The 22,156-nt window shown below is 42.6% G+C and overlaps 1 protein-coding gene across 6 annotated transcripts in view; it reads left to right on the plus strand.

Moving 5' to 3' along the window:
- The first annotated feature begins 4,937 nt into the window (after positions 1–4,937).
- SPIN1 (spindlin 1) overlaps positions 4,938–22,156 on the plus strand; it is a 56,170-nt gene continuing 38,951 nt past the window's right edge. For 2 of the 6 annotated variants that reach the window (XM_075021463.1, XM_075021460.1), the window contains exon 1: positions 5,311–5,516. The gene's annotated coding sequence lies outside the window, so the exon portion shown is untranslated. Of the gene's footprint in view, positions 5,051–5,310; positions 5,517–6,192; positions 6,787–21,202; positions 21,223–22,156 lie in introns of those variants that run through there. The other 4 variants (XM_075021462.1, XM_075021461.1, XM_075021464.1 and 1 more) reach the window with 3 other exon arrangements.

Genomic DNA, 22,156 nt, shown 5'->3' on the forward strand with positions numbered 1-22,156 from the left:
CAGTCTGAAGATATTGAAAGTCGCTGCAGTATGAACTCCCCACAACTGGACAATTAAAGGCAGAGATTTGAGTAAGAAAGTTCCTGGACTGGCTCATCCCACTGAGTGGAACTACATCCAGTGAAGCTATGTCAGTTAACCACTTCAAAAACTTTGTGAAAGTGTCATTTAATGTTAGGGAGGATCTGAAAGGGAATTATACATTGGTTTGGGGAAGAAAGAATCAACCAATGCATGGGTTTTATTCTTTCATCATTAATGAAACATCCCTCTGTGACTTAAAATATCTACTATTCATCCCCATGTACTTAAAACTAGATCAACCTACTAAAATCCTCAGAAACTCAAAAACTCCTCTTAAAGAAGTCCAGATGCAATTAGATGGCTTGAACATCTCCATAACCATATCCTAGTGTGCTTCCTACTTGAAAATAAGCCAACAGGAATGGATGAGATGGACCAACCCAGAGCATGCAGAAGCACCCAAATCCAAGTTTAAAAGAGGTTAGAAGGTCTAGCTAGGTCCTAATGGAGGTTTGTCTCCTATTAATGCTGCAGAATTAAGTCATTGCTAATAAGCTTTCTTACACTACCAAAAAGTAGGAAAACTGGAGGCACCCCATGACAATTCTGTTCACCAACTGGGCACTAGACAGCAAGACATCAGGAAAATCATTCAACATGTGAAAATATTATGGAAAATTATTAATAACTCAATCTTACGAGTATTCAGTATCTTGAATCAGGCTATAGCACATATGCAAGCAGACTATAATCATTGGCATGATTAGACAAGCTAGAATGGGTAACATTCTTACAGAGGTAGTATCATTGATCAAAACTCCATTAACCATGAATGAAATTTCTCTAATTGAATGCAGCAAATTGTTAAGTGCTACTTATCACCCACACATAAATCAACCGATTATTCGTTATCCTAATTTCAGATGCTGACATACATATTGAATGTCTATCCTGTGATCCGCTTGGCTTTGCAAGCACAGTAGCATTTAGTAATGTATTCTAGGGAGATGAACCACCATGATACAGAGAGAGAAACAGCTTTAAAACTGTGACTGTTGAAGGTTGTCACAAACGTGACTCTTGGATCAAAGGTTAAAGAGTCATAATCCTTGTTTGTCGCCACAGCCCACTGATTCTTCCTCCTGTACATTTGATTTAGTCAGGAATAACTCCTCTTGTTTACATTGGTACAGGTCATTTGTGTGTCAGAACTGCTTGTACTTATGTTTTTACTTCTCTGGATGAGCTCGAGAAGTTGGCCTACGTGAACCTCAGGAGGTTCATCAAGGCCAAGTGCAAGCCCCTGCACCTGGGTCGGGGCAACCCCCGGGATCAATACAGGCTGGTGGATGAAGGGATTGAGAGCAGCCCTGGGGAGAAGGACTTGGGGGTACTGGTGGATGAAAAGCTGGATGTGAGACGACAACACGTGCTTGCAGCCCAGAAAGACAACCGTATCATGGGCTGCATCAAAAGAAGTGTGGCCAGTAGGTCAAGGAAGGTGACTCTGTCCCTCTGCTCTGGTGAGACCTCATCTAGGGTACTGTGTCCAGCTCTGGAGTCCTCAGCACAGGAAAGACATGGACCTGTTGGAGCAGGTCCAGAGGAGGGCCACAAAAATGGTCAAAGGGATGGAACATCTCTCCTACGAAGAAAGGCTGAGAGAGTTTGTGTTGTTCAGTGTGACGGTCTGACAAATTATAGTCAATGTCTCAAACATTCATTGAAGAACTTTGGTGAAGAAAACGGCCTCTGTGAAAACACTGGAGTTTTGTGGACAGGACAACATGGCCGAAGGAGAGGGCCCCCCGGAGGGTGGGACCGCACTTCTCCAAAGCCGATTCCTTATCTTAAGTGACCAGGAGGAGCACAGCATATGTGCCTGGAGGAGGAGGCCCCACGGAGGATGGGACTGTGCTTCTATCTTAAGCGGTCGTGCCAGCAGGAAAAGAGAGGCAACTCTGTAATGAACACCCCCCCCCCCCCCCAAAGCTCTCCAACCGATTCCAGAGAACCCCGGGAATGGGACTGGGCATGTCGAGACCATCGGACTAACACACTATAAAAGAAGGGAGAATGAGTCCTCAGCGCGCGCTCTCCAGACCTGCATCTTTACGCTGGCTGGACCAATGCTGTACCCAGGACTGGTGAAACCCTTTTCTTCTCTCTCTTTTTCTTTCTTTCTTTTTCTCTCTCTCCCTCTTTTCCTTCTCTCTTTTCCACAGTCCCTACACCTCATCCTTTTAAACATAAACCGTTGACCAAGTCTGAGACTAGGAGTGGATCTAGCCGCCCCTGGGCTCCTCTTTGAGAAGGAGTCCAGAAAGCAAGGGGGTCTGCTCTGAACCTCGTGACTCAACAGGAGGGCTCTCCTTCTGATACATTTCATGTTTCTTCTTCCATTTCTTTTTCTACACCTCCCTTCTCTTCTCAAACAGCGGCTTAATGACATGTTGCAAGGTTCATATTGATAAGTTCACTTGTACTTGGGCAAGGGTAGCTAGGTTGAATAAATGTTGATTGTTGTTTGAACTCCCCTGGTGTCGTTTCACCTTAATTCTGACAAAGGAAATCCACAAACCTGGGTCACTCCAACTCTGGGACACGACACTCAGCCTGGAGAAGAGAAGGCTCTGTGGAGACCTTACTGTAACCTTATAAGAAAGATGGGGACAGACTTTTTAGTATGGCCTGTTACGACAGGACAAGGAGTAATGATTTTAAACTAAAAGAGGATAGATTCAGACTCGTTATAAGGAAAAAATTCTTTATGGTGAGGGTGTGAAACACTAGAACAAGTTGCCCAGAGAGGTTGTACATGTCCCATCCCTGGAAACATTCAAGGTCAGGTTGGATGGGGCTCTGAGCAACCTGATCTAGTTGAAGATGTCCCTGCTCGTTGCAGGGTGGTTGGACTAGATCCCCAGATTAAAGGTGCCCTCCAACCCAAACTATTCTATGATCCTGTGATTCTTTTAATTTCAGGAAAATTCAACCAATGGTTGCTTATCTCAACAGCTGCCTTGTAGTAATATTTCAGTGATACACGTGTTGCAGATTTTATAACCCTGATTGAACAATATAGCATTATTAAGTCGTACTCTCATCTTCACCAATCTTTATTCCCCATTTCATGCTTTCTCACTCCCTCTTTCCCTAATGCTTTCCTAAATATCTCTCTTTAGTTAATCACTCTTGTCCTACGTTTCTTTAAATTGTAAACGGATAATCTCCCAGATTCTGGGGAACCCCCCTGTCAGAGGAATTACTGGGGATACGGTCCCTCTTTGATGAAATTGAAAGTTGTGAAATTAACAAAGCACTGACTAAAGATACGATTCTTTGTCCTCCTGTTTTGCCAGTAACAATTTTAAGAGAAACATGTATGCCTGTACATTCATGTTCCTGTTATTTTCTGTCAAAGACTCTGAATGTACGAATGACATCATCCGTGAGTGTGAACTGCGTATTTGGATCTCACCGTGTGTATTTGCTACTGTTGAACTAAGAAATCCCGAATGTGTACCCGTCCTTTGAACCAAATCCTCCTTTCCCCAAATTAATTTCATTTCTTGGACTCTGAATGTACATGGGGCTCCTAGCCACATGCAAAAGTCTACACTTAACAGTACTTTACAGTTCCCTTAATCAATGGAAGTTTGTCTTACAATGTTTTAACAGTAACAGTTGTATCATGTCAGGATACACCTGCCAAGCTCTACTTCAAAGAAAGTACTCATTTGATTTGTGAAGGCAGACCGGGCCTCAACTGTTCACCTGTTTTCATTGTTAAACAAATCACTTAATTTATCAGAGGAGAACATAATCTTACTTATTGATGTTTCCCATTTTGTTGTCAGTCTGAAGCTATTCATGGCTCTTGAAAGTCTATGCTTGAATGATGTACCAAACTGATGGACTAGGATCTGATGACACTGTATCATATTTTCATCAGAACGTCTACAGGTGATTTTACTTTTTTCTTTCCTACAATGCAGGGCTTACACACAGTTTCATCGGAAATTTCTGGTATGGCTTACTGAATTTCCTCCTTGTGTTCAACTCCGTCTAGATCGCGCATATTTCATTAATTAGAAAGTGCTCTCCATGACAAAGTTAAGATGCTTGCTGCTTCTCTTCTAGATGTCCTGAGATTTACCACTAGTGCTTCAGAAGATGACACTTATCTGTTCTCTGGCAATTGCTGAACAATTGTCTTGACTACTTGCAGGTTTTCCATCAACTGCCCCCTTGGGTATTGTCTGTCAGCCTACTGGAAGCCAAAAGCTGGGAGGACCCAGGACAGCCCACCGTGACTGTGTAAAGAACTTGTAACCAGTGCTTTTGTTCAGCTGGGATTTTTGAAGTGTTCCCCCGCCCCCTTTTTAGTTTCCCTGTTCCACAAAAAACAAGAACAACATGTTTTTAAAGGAATCCTTTAAGTTCTAAAGGAACCGCTCCTTCTCCATCCCAGTAATGCTGCCTCTCTTGCGACAAGACGACAACGTAGTGCAAAATGCAGTCTTTTGCTTTTCTTTCAGTGATCACCGCTGTACTCAGCACACCCGAGAGCCTCTATTACTTACAAACACTTTGGCTAGTCAGCTGAAACGCTAGTCAGCCTTCAGGCACCTACACGCTCTTGGGCTCCTCTACCCGAGGACCACCAACACTTCCCCAGATCACCTGAACACTGTCTGAGGGCTGGAAGATGACCAGGGACACCGCAGAAACCCGCTGGAAAATGCTGGGCACGACGAAAACCCGTGAGGCGGCCAGCCAGGGCCCCGGGCCACAGGTAGGCCGCGGCCCCAAGGCCTGCCCGGGGAGGAGCCGCTGCTGGTGAGCGGCACCGCCGCCACGGACCGCTGCGGCCCGCCCGTGAGGCGGCGCCGGGCGCGCTGCGGAGAGCGGGCGGGGCGGGGCGAGGGCCGCCCGCCGCCCCAGGGCCGGGGAGGCCGCGTTGCGAGGCGGCCCGGCAGCACGGCCGCCCGCCGGAGGGCTCCGGGAGGGGCCCGCGGTACCGGTGAGCAGCGGGCAGGGGCGAAGCGGCGCCAGCGAAGGTGCTGCCAGCGGCCGCGGCGGCGCAGGCGCGCTGGGATCGGCGACGGCGGGCGGGGCGGGGCGGCGGAGCGCTTCCTCCGCTCCTGTCGCAGTTTGGGAGGTGCAGTGCGCCTGCGCGCCGGCGGGGGGGGGGGAGAGGGGCGGGGGAGGAGGGCGGGGCCCGGCCCTGTGTTTTGAACGGCTCGATGCGGGTGGCTCACTATTTGGCAGGAAGGTGAGGAGGCCTCTATCCTGGCGGCGGAGCTCGCGTAGGGAGAGTGGGATCCAAATGTGGCAGAGGCGAGCAGGAGGCAGCGGCGGCGGAGGGGGGCAAACGAGACAAGGGGAGCGGCCGTCCCCGCTGCCGCCGCGGAGGAGCTGAGCGGCCTGGCAGGGCAGGGGGCTGCGGCTGCAGCGCCGGCACCCCCGGGCGCCCGTCCCGCCGGCAGGTGAGCGAGCGGGGAAGGCGGGGGAGGGGAGGGGAGGCGAGGGCGGGGGGGGGGGGGGGGGGGAAGCGCAGCCCGTCGCGCCGCCCTTGGCCTGGCCCGGCCCAGTACCGGGCAGAGCCGGAGGGAGTCGCTGTGGGGGGAGCCGGAGCTCCCAGCCCAGCCTCGCCTCGCCTCGCCTCGTCTCGCCTCGCCTCCCCTCCCCCGGGGCTGACATTATGTATCCACCCGCGGACGTCCCGGCCCCGTGCCCTCTCCTCCGCCGGGGTCCGCCGCCCGCCTCGGCGGCCCGCCCGGAAGCCGCGGGAGGCGGGCAGCAGCGGGGGTGGCGGGCTCGTGTCGCCGTCTCTGCCCTCCCTTCCCCCGCAGCGCCCCGGCTGCCTAGCAACCCCCACCCTTCCGGGCTCCGTGGGGGCTGCCGCCCTCCCCTGGCACGGACCCCGCTCCGCACGCACCCTCCGTCCCAGGCCGGAGGGGAGGGGTCGGGGCCGCCCGCCCCCCCGCCTTCCCCCTCTGCGGAGCTATTGTATGTGGGCTGGGGCCCGCCGAGGGGCTGCCGGCAGAGAAGCCTCCCCCTCGATAGCGCACGCCGGGGGAGGTGGAGGCGCGGGGGGGCGGGCGGGGAGCGTGCCCCATCTGCCCCCCCCCCCCCCCCCCCCGCCCGTCTCAGGCCTCGGGCAAGCGGGGCGAAGGGGGCGTGAGTGCAGTGGCTGCGGGGCCGGGCCGGGCAGCGCCGCGGCAGCCGGCGGGGGAGCCGCCGCCCCGGGCTGGCAGCGGCAGGGCTGCGGGCAGCGCTGGCGCGGTGTGAGGCGCCCCGGGCGCGCGCCCGTGTGCGCGCGTGTGTGAGGGCGAGTGTGGGGTGTGTGTGTGGTGTGTGTGTGTGTGTGTGTGCGCGCTCGGCTGGGGCTGCGCTGGGATCCTTTGTCTACTGCTGCCGCTTTTCCCCTCCTCCCGCCCTCCCTTCCCTCTCTCTCCGTGCCTGCCTCTCCTCCCTCCTCGCCTTTCTCTCTCCCTCCCTTCGTTCCCCTCTCTCCCAGACTCCAAGCGCTGCTGCAGCTGCAGGTTTGTAAATACTGGACCAACACACACACAACATGGCTGACGCTCGCCCTGCTCCTCCACCAGGGTCTCCGCCTTCTCCCTCTGTCTCCGCCGCTTAGCCTCTCCTCCGTTTAGGCTTTTGTTTCTTCCCCCTCCCCCCTCATCTCCCATCCAAAAAAAAAGAGGAAAAACAATTCACCCTCCTTATTGCGCGCATGGCGGGATTTCAAGGGTAAGGATCCTCGCTTTGGAAGCTTTCTCCTTTCGTTTTGCTGTTTACAACAAAATGAAACCTAAAATCAAAGGGGATTTGGGAACCTGGCGAGGCCTGGGGCGAGGGAGGAAGGGAGGGAGGGAGGGGGGAACTGGGTGAGCCCCGCTGCGAGAGGCTTGATTGGAATGTGCGTATCTTTTTCTTTTTTTTTTTGCGTGGGGGGAGGTTGATGCACCAAAGTGCTGGCAGAGATGAAATACTGTGTTACACTTGCCGGATGATCTAGGGCCGTTTCTTTCATTTCAGGACGTAGTTCGGTATAAGGTATCAACTCAGCACAGTCACATTAAAAAGACCTGAACTAGTTATGTCAGAATTGGCATTGTGTAGGTAAAAACGGTAGCATAGGCTTTTTGGATTTCATTGCGTTCCCTGTATCTCCATGTCAGTATCTTAAACAGCTTGCAAATCATGGGATACAGAACTGGAATTAACACTTGCCAGGTCTTTGTGTTGCTAGTTTTCTGTCACAGATTAATTTGCCCTTGTGATGACAATAGCACAAACTGAAGCATTTCCTTTTTGCTGAAATGAGCGTTCCTGCTTTTCAGGTTCCTTTTTTTGTAAAAAAGGCATGGCATCGTGAACTTAAGCGAGGTCCCAAACTAAAACAAGACGGCATGCTTCTGACCTCTCCTAACACAAGGCAAATGCTCAGTTCAGTACCCCCCACCTCAGTTATTCAGAGCACCCCCTTCTGGCTTTGATGAATATGGCTTATTTTTTTGCTTGCTTATGACGTAAAACCAAAATAACGTTTGAAGCTAGTTTGTTGAGCATATCTAAAGTGATCTGTCGTGGAACAGATTGATATCTAGGTGATAACTTAAGGGTGAATGCTAAAGGTGCTAAGACATGATGGTTTAAATTGCTTGCTAGACATGTTACTGTAATTCATAGTAAATGTTTCGTTTTTCAGAGATATTTAAAGAAACAGTCTTTATTCAACCATATACACATGGATAGCCATGGCTTCTGTTCATATCTGAGCACTGCCCTAAAGTAACAAACGTCCTAGCTCTGTCGTCTTTGTCTACTTTGCTTTGGAAGCTTCTAGTGGAGAGGCACTGGCATGGCATAATCATACTGCTTTTACCAAGATAGAAATAAATACTACACTTCAATGCTGGAATTATTGTATCTTAATACTTTTTTTTTTCCTGCTGCTTTTTCCATCCCCGTTAACAAGTGTTGATTAAACAGAGGCGTGGAGGAAGCAATTTATAATGATGAGTTTACAACAATGTAAAATTTGAAAATTTGAGTGGAGTCATCCAAGTTACAAGATCATTCTGGACTATGTATCTACGTCATGGCTTCTGAGCCAACTGTACTATTTCTAGATGGAAGAGTCCTAGCAAAAGTCTGTAACTTGGTATATCAGTAGATCCCTGCAGCAGTCAGTTACTCTTTTTTTTTTTTTTTTAACATTTAACAAGCTGAAGGCAATATTGGTAAAGCCACTGGAATAGTTCACCAGCTGTAGCTAATTATTCATTCATTATGGTAGCCACCAAATTTTGAAATTACTGCTCTCTTAATAAAAGTGTGAAATGTGCTGAGGTATGCAGCTCCTCCCTCAGAATAGGCCTTTGGATGCTTAAGCTGAATCTTAGGCTGAAGAGCAAAATAAACAAAATAAAAATAGGCAATCTGCAACACATCTGGTTAAATAATGGATCACTTAAAAATAATCATGTTTAACTCTGGTACATTGTAGTTTTGTTTCTAGAACTGAATTTGCAAAATTCAGCTCTGCTTCATTAGCTTTGTGAAGTTTCTTGTCTATAAGATCTTTGCTACAGGTTGCAATTGTGTTCTTTTCTATGACGCCTAGAAGATTTTTCTTTGTCTTGGTTGTGTTGATTTGGTCAAAAATCAATATTGTGGGTCTTCACATCCCATGAGGAGCTGATCTAGTTGAAAAACTTGCCAAATATTTGTATCTGGTACCACTAAGTGAAGACACTCCAGTGTTTTTGTCATTGTGGGTAATGCTAGGCTGTGTTTAACCAGGTTAAAAACCCGGTACTAGTAAAATCTTCTTTTCCAAAACTGTTTACTTTTTCACATTGGGAGGTGAGACTGAGGAAAAAGAAGACTGCAAGAAATGCATGCAGTCTCAGTGATCAGCTTGAATACCTTTTGTATATTTTCTTGGTCTGAGTAATATTGTTCCATCGACTTATTACCCTGTATCTTTCCTTGGTATTGGTTGCCAAGCTGTGCTCTGACATGTTCGGATCTGTAAACATCAAGCTGATGCAATAGCTGTTGTAAAGTGTTTTTTAATTAATGCATAATTTGCTTAATGTTTGACAAATGGAAGATTTTTAGTAAGGACCTATTTTCTGAAGAAACAGCTGCTTTGTTGTTTTTTTTTTTTTTTAAAGAATGAAGCCTATTGCTGTAAACTTCTTAGGCTTTCATTTTGGTTTTCCTTGCCTCCTTTCCTTTCTTTCCCCAGGTATTAGAAAGACCAAACTTGACTTCTTGGTGGTATGGCATGAGAATGTGTTTTTGTAGATGGCTAAAACTGATTCAACAAAGTGATTTAAAAATCATATTTCCAAAGCTGTTCAGTGAAGTTGAACCAAGAGAGAGAATCACTACTATGGAAAGTTATTTCCTGTTGTATGGTTAGATAGCTTGTTTCTCATACCAGGCGTGAGAGAGGTGGGTTTGGTTTGTTGTTTCTCTCATTTTCCTTCTCTTTCCTACTCTTTGGAGTTTGGTGGTTTTATGATCAGAAGGTGAATGCTGATCTTTCTTGACACTGGTTTTCCTAATGAGTACTTTGTGTGTATCTGGATGTGTCCCATTTGCTATCCAGATACTACCTAGATGTTGGCATACCACATGACTTAAAAGAATGCGCAATGTGACCTTCCTTTTATAAATCTGTAGACTGCATCCATCCACATCTCTATGACATGGACAAGTGTAGTTGAAACAGTGTAGTTAACTGATCTGTATTTATCTATGAACAGTTGATTCTAGAGACAAAGGGGCCTCATCACTGATCCATTTCAAACGATGGTGAAATAATTTAATTCAGACTTACTGCTTTCACCGTGTGGTGGTTGCATTTAACTTTCCATTGTAGTGTGAAATGTGAATTTGCTGATGGCATGTGGAATTCAGGAGGTGAATTGATTTGGCTCTCAGGTTGTGGAGAATGGTTGTACAAATCCAGGTTACCTTTTTATGTTTCTTTTCTGTAATGTATGTTGTGTAACTGCTGTAAATCTATGCTATATGAGGTCTTGTTTGACTCGCTTACTTGGAAACTTTATTGAAATTGTTCCACAAAATGCTGAAATATATAGAAATTGTTGTCATTACCTGTGGTGACTGTTAGCCTTAACTGTTACCTAATCATATTCTAATCTTTGCAGTTATTGCAAGGTAGTTGAGATGTTGAAATATCTTCTGATGATTTTTTTTGAGATGTGCTTGCAGATTAAGAGTTACTGACAGTACACTGTAAACACAAGTAGGTTTTTATAGTCTTTTCGATAAGACTATAAAGCTTATAAACCCCTAAGAGCTGATTAGCTCTTGGTTTGTTGGTTTGGGGGTTTTTTTGTTTGTTTGCTTTGTTGGTTTTTTGGGGCTTTTTTAAATGTTATTGTTGAATGTTCCAGTATGGTATTAGAGGTCTGCACCAACAAGTACTGGTGAGAGTAGATAGTTATTTCAAGAGTAATTCTGTGGATTTCAGTGATTTAGTAAATGCTTAACTTGTACAGAATGACTGCTGAACTTTAGACCTTCAATTCCACATGGTAGTTTGAACAAAATGGAATTTTACCATTTTAATTACTCCTTTTGTTGTTGTGTTTTCCATTAGTTTTCCAGTTCTCACATTGTTGACTTACGGTGGCCTTGCATAGGGAGAGCGTTTTTATGATGGTGACCAACTCTTGAGTCCACTTGCCATTTTTGAAGTCATCTCTTCATTTTCACTTCACCACTTCAGGCCTAGCTGTACACAGGTTTTATTCTCTGACTGCATTGTAGCTGGTAGTCCCCTTCTAACAGTGCCAGCTACCTCAGCTGAAGGGCCCTGGGCTCAATCACTACAGCTGCCTTTCTTGACTGATTGGTGGTGTGTAGTAACCTAACTATTCTTAATGCTGGTTTCCAGAGTTGTTTTAGTGTCAAAGTGTTCTGGAGCCTGACTGGTGAAGTCTAAGACTGCTTTTATCTGCAAGTTTGCAAGTGTGTTAGAATTAAAGTGCTCCAATAAAATGTGTTGCTTTCTTTAAAGTCACTGGTGGATCTTCCATCCTTTTGGTTTCAGAGAGTCTTCCTGATGGTTCACAGGTAGTCTTGAATCCTGAGATCCCAGTCTTGGCAAAGTAACTGTAACTTTGGGAGCAGCCTATTAAGATGACAGTTCCCTCTGAATGTGTGCCTTGGAGGCTTTTTTTTTCTTCCTGTCCATTGTGTTGTTTTGTTTTCTCTTCTAGATTACTGTTAGAGCAGAACGATTAATGAATATAGGGAATGTTAAGATTACTATGCTAACGATGTCGTAAAGTGTAACATTACCTGGCAACTTAATGTCCACAACTGATGCTTCTTGTTAGATTGATACTACTCTACCCACATGTGGCCAGTCCTATATAAAGTGAAAAAGGAACAAACTTGAATTTTTTGCCAGTAATGTTCTTTGACTTGTTCTAAAGCATAGTAAGCTGTTCTAGCTGGTCTATGCCATCATGCTGAGGTCTGTAAAATTTCACCTATGTAGACTTTGACACCCTTTCAAAAAAATCCCTTTTTTTTTCCCCTGTGAACTTGTATTAGTCCAATTTAAATGTAAAAATGAACTTTGCTAGATCATAATCTCTTACCCTAGGTAGGTAAGAACTGAAAGATTTATTAGGTGTCAGACTTCTGGTTGGGTGTTCTTTAAAATCAAATAATTATTTCTGTTGCAAAACTAATTTTCCTAATTTAGTATTTATGTTTGCTGTGCAGAATTCTTCCCTAGCATGCAGAACAAAGGTAGCTTAAGTCCAGCATATAATCTTGTGTTTGCTGTTGAGATTAAATAACAAAATTTCCAGCTTTGTAGATTTAATTGGTGTGAACTGAGTAGCATAGAAGAAGGCATGTTCTAGAATAGTTCCCTGGTGACATTTCTGTTAAGTTTTCTTGGTAACCTTTTCCAAATGCCTTGACAAACATAATGTCTGCTAAAATTTACTACAGTGCTTAGGCTTCTAGTATGCAAAGGCTAAGTACCTATCATATACTGGCCAGTATTCTGTCTGTTCTGTTCTTCTGCATGTCTGTAACTTACTCTGGTCTTCAACTTGAACTGTAAAAATGTTTGCAGATTAGAGTGTCTTTATTCAATTTTCTAGGAATGATAAATCAAAATAATGCTTGGAGGATATAGGTCATGTAACTCATAATTATACATGTCTGTATGATTCTGGGCAATTGCTTGCCTGTCCTGTTTCATAACTACATGTGTTTTAAGCAATGATCTGAACACCAAAGTGAAATCAGAATGGGAGCAAATATGTTGGAGATTAATTTACTACTTCCTTCTCAAAACCTTCCAGTTGCAGAAAGCTTTATTAAATTGACATAATAGCTTTTTTCTTCATTAATCCTTGTCATGGTTTTGGCTGGGATAGAGTTAATTTTCTTTCTAGTAGCTGGCATAGTGTTATGTCTTGGATTTAGTATGAGAATAATGTTGCTATTACACTGTTTGTAGTTGTTGCTACGTAGTGTTTATACCAAGTCAGGGATTTTTCAGCTTCTCATGCCTGGTCTGCAAGAAGACTGGAGGGGCACAAGGAGTTGGGAGGGGACACAGCCAGGACAGCTGACCCAAAGTGGCCAAAGGGATGTTCCATACCATGTGTCATCATGTCCAGTATATAAACTGGGGGGATTTGGCCTGGGGGGCAACTGCTTTGTAACTAACTGGGCATCGGTCAGCGAGTGGCGAGCAATTGCATTGTGCATCACTTGTTTTCTGTGGTCCAATTCTTTTATTATTATTTTCTTCCTTTTCTGATAACTTAAACTGTTCTTATCTCAACCAACAAGTTTCACTTTTTTTTTTTTTCCTGATTCTCTCCCCTACAAAGTGAGTGAGCAGCTATGTGGTGCTTAATTGCTGGCTGGGGTTAAACCATGACAATCCCCTTCAGAATTTCTTTGTCTGAATGGTGAAAGATAATATAAGTGGTTGTTTTGCGGTCAGTGGAACTGCAATTTTGAGATATTATTGGCCAAAATCCATGCTCTGATGAGAGTATATTAAAAAATAGCTTAACAGTAAATTCTGCCTTTCATGGGACTTCATAGAAATCTAACTCTTAAAGTGCTTTTAGGGTTAAGGAATATGCAGGTGTTTGACATACTAGGAAACCACTGGTGGATACTTTGGATACTTGCATGGCATGGTCACCAATTCCCTCCCTCTCTGCTCCCCCCATCTTTAACAGAAACCATAAGCACCTTGCTACAGCAAACGCTTAACTCCAAAAGACGGAAATCTACTCTTTGACAGAACTTTGCCTGTGGTTTGCTTTCAGGTTACAGCTGTAAGTAATTGCACATGGGTAAAGCAGCTCTATAAAAGCTGACTTTAGGACAGAGCCAGCTGAGGATCTCGCTAGTGTGCTGACATCCTCCTGGCCAGGGATGCTTGACTGTATGACACTGGCAGTCGCCTTAATTGCAATCATGAGTGTAACCTGTATCATCATTGCTCTTGTTACTATTAAGTTCATATATGCTTTTATCAGTGAATATTTGAATAGAGTTAGATCTGTTAGATCTAATATAGCAAGCATTAGCGAGTGTTTAGATGCTTAATAAAGTGTACATATATTGGTAATTCTGATGTTTGATTGGTTTAATTCTCTTCCTAGTGAAGCCCAGTGGGTACTTTTCTTTTATCTCCCATTTTCAAACATCATTCTATGGACATTGGTCTGGTATTGTACATATACCCACTTCAAATAGTTGACTGGAAGTAAGGTGACTGGGGAGGAATCTGAGTATTGTTATCACCGGGATGTGTCCCTGACAGCCTGAACCTTTACCAACACATAACACCTCAGGGTAGTCGGCTTATGACACATGATGGACATCATGTTGGTATGGGGAGGGAGCATTCACAGTGGCTGTCCTCAGGGTCATCTCTCCCTACTGCTGAAGGGAGGAAAAGGCTTCTCTAGGAGTGAATAAGGGTAGTGTGCTGGTTTTGGCTGGGATACAGTTAATTTTCTTCATAGTAGCTGATATGGAGCTAAATTTTAGATTTGTGCTGGGAACTGTTGGTAACAGGAATGTTCTTGTTACAGCTGAGCAGTGCTTACACAGAGTCAAGTCCTTTTCTGCCTCTTGTACCACCCCACCAGCGAGTAGGCTGGGGTGTACAAGAAGTTTGGAGGGGACACAGCTGGGACAGCTGACCCTAACTGACCAAAGGGATATTCCAGACCATATGACACTGTGCTCAGCAAATAAAGCTGGGGGAAGAAGGAATGGGTGATGTTTGGAGTGATGGTGTTTTGTCTTCCCAAGTAACCATTCACATGTGATGGAGCCCTCCTTTCCTGGAGACAGCTGAACACCTGCCTGCTGATGGGAAGCGGTGAATGAATTCCTTGTTTTGCTTTGCTTGCGTGTGCGGCTTTTGCTTTAACTATTAAACTGTCTCTCTCTGAACCCACGAGTTTTCTCACTTTCACCCTTCTGATTCTCTTCCCCCATCGCACCAGCGGGGGTAGTGAGTCAGCAGCTGTGTGGTGCTTAGTTGCTGGCTGGGGTTAAACCATGACAGATAGAAATCTCTTCTAGTCCCTGACTGCAGGGGTACACCTCAGGTGAATTGCATCTCTCTGTCTGCTGCACCTCCATTTTGTCAATAAAAGCATACTTTATTGTTAGGTGTCAATGATAAGACAGAGAGGGCAAGCAGACTCTCTTCTGGTTCACGTGCTCTCCTCACTGTTCAAGGTGGGGGGGAGATTCACTCCTACCCTCAGTTATACCTGTGTGTATACCTGTGGCTTGTATGGAGAGACATGAGACAAATATATGTTATTTCATATCACTAGGGACATGTGGCTGTATTAATAGTGGATGAAAAGTACATTTTCCAGTAGTAATATCTTGCTGTGACCTTGGTGGGGAACCAGGGCTGAAGGAAGCATTGCATTACAGATAGTTTTAGGCTAGATGCATGGAAGGACGGAATTTATATGGATTCATATGAGGTGAGGGTTTTTGCTTTGTTTTTCTCCATATGTATAAAATTAATTGAAGCAGGATGGGGCAGGCGGAGACTTTGCTGTGAATAAACATCCTAGTTTTCAGTTATATTTAGGCCTCTAACCACATTTCTAGGAGACTGTATGTTTGGGCAGGGGTGGCACAAGGTTAAATATGAAGCAGGGATCAGCATAAAAGGCAGAGGTGTGGTTGTCTGTTCTTGTGTGTGCTCTGTTTATCTGTAGGACAGATGTCTAGAAAGCCTCACCTGCTTTTATGAGGAAGGATATCCTGCCTTCTGAGATCCTGTTTTCATTGGAAGATACTTTACTTTTTCCCTTTTTGAATTTCTATTTCTCCCCTCCTCTGCTCCTCAGTTGAGTAGACTCAACCTTCTTTCAAGTACTACAGGACAATTTAGTCCTCTCTGCAAATAAGTATGTGCATGTCCAAAAGAAAAAAGGGATGTGTGTTTTTTGGGGGGTTTGTTGTTGTTATTACCAGTACCTAGATTTATGCAAAATCTCAGGAAATACAATTAAATGTTTATGTTAGTGAATCTAGTTCAGGTCAGATATAAAGCTTTCTGGAGAGAAAATTAGATTATGAAGCTAAAAAGAGAAAAGTATACCTCTAGTTGTTGCTGCTGCTGAAAGTTCTCAGTCTGAAGTTCTCTCTTGATTAACTTACTTTCTCATTTCATTTCCATTTGTGCTGCATGCATGGTGAAGTAATTTCAAAGCAGGGGTTTTGATCAGAGCTTGTTGTCAAAGTCTAAGAGGAAAGCGTGTCTGCTGTGGGACAAGCACGGTATGGTAGGAAACAAGGATTCCAAGGTGGTCCTTATTCTTAAAGTCTTGACTTCTTGCCATCATTTCGTCACCTTTCTGCTACTACAGAACAAGAGGAATTCACTGTTTTAAGGCAGCAGTTTCTGAGGAAATATTGTCATATACTCAAACTCATGCAGGTGTTCTCTTAAAAGTACATTTTTCACAGTCCAGTAAATAACCTTTCCAGAGTAACTTGAAACAGTTCTTCATCCTCTTAAGTACTTCAGGATCTTCTAATTAGTTTCATGAATGTGCAGATACCATACCAGTTTCAGAACTAGTACTTTGTGCATTTTTCTTCCATGTTTTAAAAAGCACCAGCAGTATGAGGCTTGGTCTGTTCTGGTGTTTCCACTGCTTTTAGGGAAAGTCACTGGTTTCACAGCTTTATTTTTCTCTCCCTGTTGTCCTGCTCCCCCCCAACTTGTGCAGGATGTGTGGTGTTTTCCACCAAAAATCTGCAAGACCTGCGCGTAAGCAAAGAAAATACCATGTAATGTCACAATGCCAATGATTCTAATTTTTTTAATAGAAAAAAGCCCTATGATCAGCAGTTTAATAAATTATCATTGCCCTTGCTGATGAATCCAGTGTTGACTGCAGTATTTAAATATTAGTATTGCAAATCTCTGATATTTTTCTCTACAGCTATACTACTCTTCTGTAAGTAACAACTTCTCTTCTAAAGTACAATTCTTTCATTGATCCTCCAAATTTATGAAAAACAGTGTAGTTACCTGTAGCCAGAGCTTGTAATACAATGCTGAATTTTGTTTTCAGTGTCTTGCTGTTACTGTGTATTACAACTTTGATATCTGTTGTAATATTTAAAGTTGATCTGTTTATGCTGAGATTTTTATTAACATTGTAGACAGTGAGTGAATGCAGTTGGTCTGGAAAAATGAAGATCAGATTATTGGTTAGTAGCCATGGCAAGAGACTTGCCATTCTTAACAGCAAATGCTTTCACTTAAGTGATTTATGTTTGTAGTGTAAACAGTTACTTGAATGTATTTGTATGAGAACAGCTTTAATCTAAGCAAAAATGGCTCAAGGTGAAGAAAATAGGTAAGACAAATTCAGTTCATGACTAGTTGCTCAGCTTTTTCAAGATGCAGATTAAAGGCAAGAGTTTGTTTTCCCTGAGTCCTTTTTTCAGGTTTTTCCCCAGATCATTGCAAAGATAGGATGAAAATTACAGGTGATTTAAATTGCCTAATCATGTCTATAAGCTTTTTCTTAAAATCAGGTGTGTAGAGAGAAAACTTTTTATGCTTTGAGTATGGGCTTAGGGTCTCTGTTTCAGTGTGATCATGCTTCAGTCTGCAAAATATTACTCTTCACTCTTTCATTGCAGTAATTCCAAATAAAATTATTTGTCCATTTTCTTGTGACTAGAGGAGGCCTTAGTTTACCCAATAACTTCACTGTAATTCCTCCCAGCTGATTTGAGAGAGAGAACTCCATTTTTATCAGAGTAGAGGCAGTCAGTATTTTTGTCCAACAGAGACACAAGTTAATACCCCTGATTCATTAAACACTGTTGACTATGATTGTAGTTACCATGTTGTTGATCATAGGAGAAGTTTAGGCATGTGTCTCAAATCCATGAATAAAAGGGCTCATAGTACAGCTTGTAATGGTTTTCGTTGGATGCAGACCTAATATGGATAACTGCATTTTCTAACCTGGTCCCTCTTAAGTATTTTGTGGCCCTGCTTTTGGTTTTTTTAGGTGCTGAATTACTACTTACTTGTAAAATCCTTATTGGTTGCTTAGGCTGAGGTTCATAACAATTAAATTTTGACTAATTAATGCTGTGATTCATAACTTGTCCTAATAAGGATTTTGAATGCTCATGTATTTTGTCTGCTTTTAAAACTGGTAGGTAGTTGTTATAGCTCAAGCATTAAGTACTGATGTATAACTATTTGGCTTACTTTCCCCCCCCCACTGTTTTTGGTGTCTTCTGGCTCTCTCCCTCAAATTGGTGGCCTGCCACTGCTTATCTTGAAGACAAATGGTGATTATGTCATGAGTAAGTTATAAAACAGCTGCAGAAATTGGATGTAAATGGTAAGAATCAATGATCGTTAGAACATGAACTGTCACCTCTGAATGGAGGAAACAAAAGATGTTTTTTACTGTGGGCCTTCATGACTAAAGTTATAGAAGCCTGCTGCATTAGAGAGAAAAAAAAGTTTCAAGTATGTCAGCAAAATATTTGCTTTTGCAAAACTAACTGATGTCACATTGTTAAGCTTGGCTTAGGAAAATATTTTAATTATGCTTATTTTCAATTTAGTGTTGCAGTGGCATCTTCTCAGTGTACTAGGCTTTAAAGTCTCAGAACACATATCCAAGAATAATTTGTTACTTATGATGCATAGAGTACTGGTGAGCTAAGAAGCTTGAAAGTGGTCTGTCAAATGGCAGATTTTTTTTCCTCTTCAAAATATATGAAAGGAAACTTACATTCCCTCAATGTTGGAAGGGGGTGTGTAGCAGCATTACTAGCCTGGATTGTTGAGAACTGGCTCTTGTACACTTAAAAGGTCACTTAGAAAGATCAGCCAGACTCCTAAAGAGGTGTGAACCCATGAGTTTGATGTGTCATGATTAATTAACCTAACAGATTTAGCTAAGTGCAGTAATTTAGCACTCCGTTACCTTCTAACAGCAGGTTTAGGTATGTTTGCCCTGGCCTTGCTCTTCCAGAATGTTTGGGTGATCCTTTTGACTTCGGAACAATGTTTCTCAGACTAACACAACAGCAATTAAACCTAGTCCTCAAACAAAGGCTGATGACATAAGTATCCCCTATGAGGAGACACTTAAGCAGAGAACAGAAAAATGTCTGTCTCTTTCAAATAGACACTTCCCACTCTAGTTCCCAGAGACCTGTCTACGTAACTGTTACCAAACTAAACTGAGTAAGCTCACTTAAAATTATAATAAATTATTTGGGTCAAGTCCATCTGTAAGAGCATGAGTAAGGACAAAATACTTGCATTATAAAATTTAAAAGTTCACTTGCATTTACCATAGAATGGTAGCAAGTATACAACTTGTCCAGTAATAAGGTGCTGCTGTCGTATCCTGGGCAGTGGTTATTTTTGTGCTTATGGTTTTGGGACTCACAGGAAGAGGAGGATAGCTACCAATCCATAAGGAGAAGCTAAACTGCTTCATATTTGCCATGATGCAAAAGTGTGCAACTTAAGGTAATTACACCGACCTGTGACAACTTGTTACCCTGGTGTCTGTGCATGTTCTTGCCCTGTGGTTAAATGCAAGGTAATTTGCAGTAGACTGAACAATTAGGAGTGAGTTAAAATTTACCTTTGGATAAACGGATGCAGGGAAAGCTCTCCTGGCTTTGAATAAATACTGGATCTCTTCAGTTGTTTTTTTTTAATAAAGGCATCCTGTAAGATTTCTTTAAGCATGGAGGGTTGTGCATTTATTAAATGATCAGTCAGTACTTTGGAACATACACAAGGTTTAGTCAGCAAGTAGTTTTGTATTGCCTGTAAGAGCAATTATGTGGATGCTTTAAAAAGTCATTGTGCTTCAGAGTCCTGGATATATTGTGTAAAGTCACAGGAAGAATTGTAGCAATGTGGTGAAAAGAAATGAAATCATATCTTAATATTACTAAGTGATAAACTTTACCACTGTTTTTAAAGCTGTTTGGCTAAATTCTCATAGCTGTTTATGATGGTTCTATAGTAGAAGGACAGAAGAATACTGAAATTGAACTATGCCTTCTGTTGGCATAGGCAAATCATTCCATAATAGTTAAAAGAGTTTGTGCTTATCGGTGCTGCTTGAGGGAAGGGAAGAGTAGATTAGACCTCTAAAACAACTCTTTAAAAATGTTCTATGCCTGTGTCTCTATCATTGTAGTACTAAAGCTGTGCATAATATTGCAGTAATGGACAATTTTTTTTTCTTTCAAAATTAGTTTTGCTGTGCTAAAGAATGACTGAAAGGTTTGTGTATAGATAAATGTTTCACTTTTTCTTCTCAGCTGTTGGAAAGGAAGTAGACTGGAAATTTTTTTTTATTTAAAAACCTGTACATGAATTAATGTGGAACTTAAAATTTTTTGTTGACAAGCACATTCTGTTTTTTTAATGAAGCTGTTGCAAGCTCATTTGGTACTAGTCAACTCTATTATTCCTTCTTTAGCTTGATTTCTATTCAGTAGAACAGCCAGTGTGGGTGTTTTTAATACCAAATTTCAGATTAAATTTTTTGGATTCTTGTGTTCAATTTTTGAAATGTATTTCTGGACTGATATGGGAAACAAGGAATTTTTCAAAGGGCAAGCGTATGGCAAAATGTCAGAGTCCCTTAGCCAACTATTACTGAATCTGGTTGTGATATTGCTGAGGTAAGCGGCAGATCAAATAAGAAACTATTACATTTAAATCAGTTTAATTTTAGACAAATGCATAATACCTAGCTTTACTTTTGATAAGCCCTAAAAAACAGTCTAAACCTGCAAGGCTTTCTGGAATACATCTTTGAAGAACTTAACTTTCTTTTGGTTTCTGGGTTATTTATTTATGTATTCTTAAAGTGGCGGGCATATAGTTGTCTTTTATCCTGAAACCTGGAGGGAATTTCAGAAAGCTAATTTTATTCAGTGTGAGACTAAACTTCAAGCCTGTAATTGAAAAGAGCTTTTTTTTTTTCTTACTGCATTCTGGATATGGCATGTGTATGTCATTTCCCACTCCCAACCCCTTTTACCTCAGAAATTTTGTTTTCTTTAATTATTCTGTCTCTTTGCTTTTGTCAGTGCTTTTTTTTTTTTGCCTGTATGGGTTGGTGACTAGCTCTTTTCCCTTTCAGGCAAAATCCTATGCCTACAGTTAATTGTAACCATCAGCTGATGTATTGATAGCTTGTCTGGTTTAGTGAACATGTAGTGTTATTACTGTCACTTACTTCTAATCAGTCCATATGACTTGAGGTTTAGCATTTAATGATTAGTGCTCTTTGGATGTAAATTCCATAACCACTGATGTATGATAGTGGGTTATAGGCCTTTCCTGGCCTTTTTTCTTTCTCTGAAGAACTCCCAGAATATAACAGCACATAATTAAACATATAATGAAGAAGGCTTTGATCAGAGGTTCCCAAACTGTTACCAGTTGCTTCAAACACCCAAACAATGGGAGAAGCCTTGATCTGTGACCTACTGAGCTGGACCAGCCAAGATGATCATCTCTTGCAGGCACACCTGTCTGTTCGTCAAGGGAAGATCAAGAACTTTAAAAACCTCTGGACAAAGGTGAGCTAAATCCTACACAACAGTACTGGTCTGAATGATGTATCCACTAATGGTACTTCTTGCTCCCTTTTATATGAAAAATAAAGGATGAAAAATAGATAAAGCGTAATAAAAGTACACCTTTCTTCTGATGAAAGCAAAGTTAGTCATCCCCTTTGTCCTTCCTTGTCTATCTTTTTTTAATTCCACAAATGGAAAAACAGCTATATTTGCTAGCAGAGGGGGAAGAGGAGTCAGTTCTATGTATCTGCACTTCCAGTTCTATTGCAGACATCACTCAGGTTATCATGTACATGCAGGTGTGACAGAGGCTGCATGGTATGCAAGTTCCTAAAGTTCAGAGAACTGTATTAATTTGCTGATTATACCCAACACAAAACTAAGTATAAAAGTATTTTTTGTATTTCTTTCACTTCAGTGACTTCTGTTCATGGTACATAATGGCTGCAAGTTGAAAGATCGTTGTGGAGCTGTGCTAGAATATTTTCTGGACAATTAAATATTCACAAATTTTACTGAAGCATAATATTTTTGGTTATTTCCACAGTTTTCTGCTGTGCCAAAGGATGATTCTTTCTCCTGTTAGTTCAGCGTTCTTCTCCGAACAGTTTAACAGCAGTATCAGTCACTAATGGGCTGGAATGATGCAAGTTGTAGGGATTTCTTACTTTCTGTTGAGCTTACATTAGCTTCAAGTAACTGCCAATCTTTACCACTCTTCAGGAAACAGACTTAAAAAATTGATAGTGAATTGTTCCACATCTTGGGTTGTTTGGTCATTAGAACTAATAAGCCACATTTCATTGCTGCTTGTCTGAGAGTTGAGAGGTGTCCAGTCAATCACTGTTATTAAAAGCTTATGAGGGCAAAACAGAGGAGTTCTTGCTGTTGAAGTTCGTTGGGTTAATTTTCTTTGTCTGTGTTCATGGTGCAG

The sequence above is a fragment of the Buteo buteo genome, chromosome Z, assembly GCF_964188355.1.
Source record: "Buteo buteo chromosome Z, bButBut1.hap1.1, whole genome shotgun sequence".
Taxonomy (NCBI): domain Eukaryota; kingdom Metazoa; phylum Chordata; class Aves; order Accipitriformes; family Accipitridae; genus Buteo; species Buteo buteo.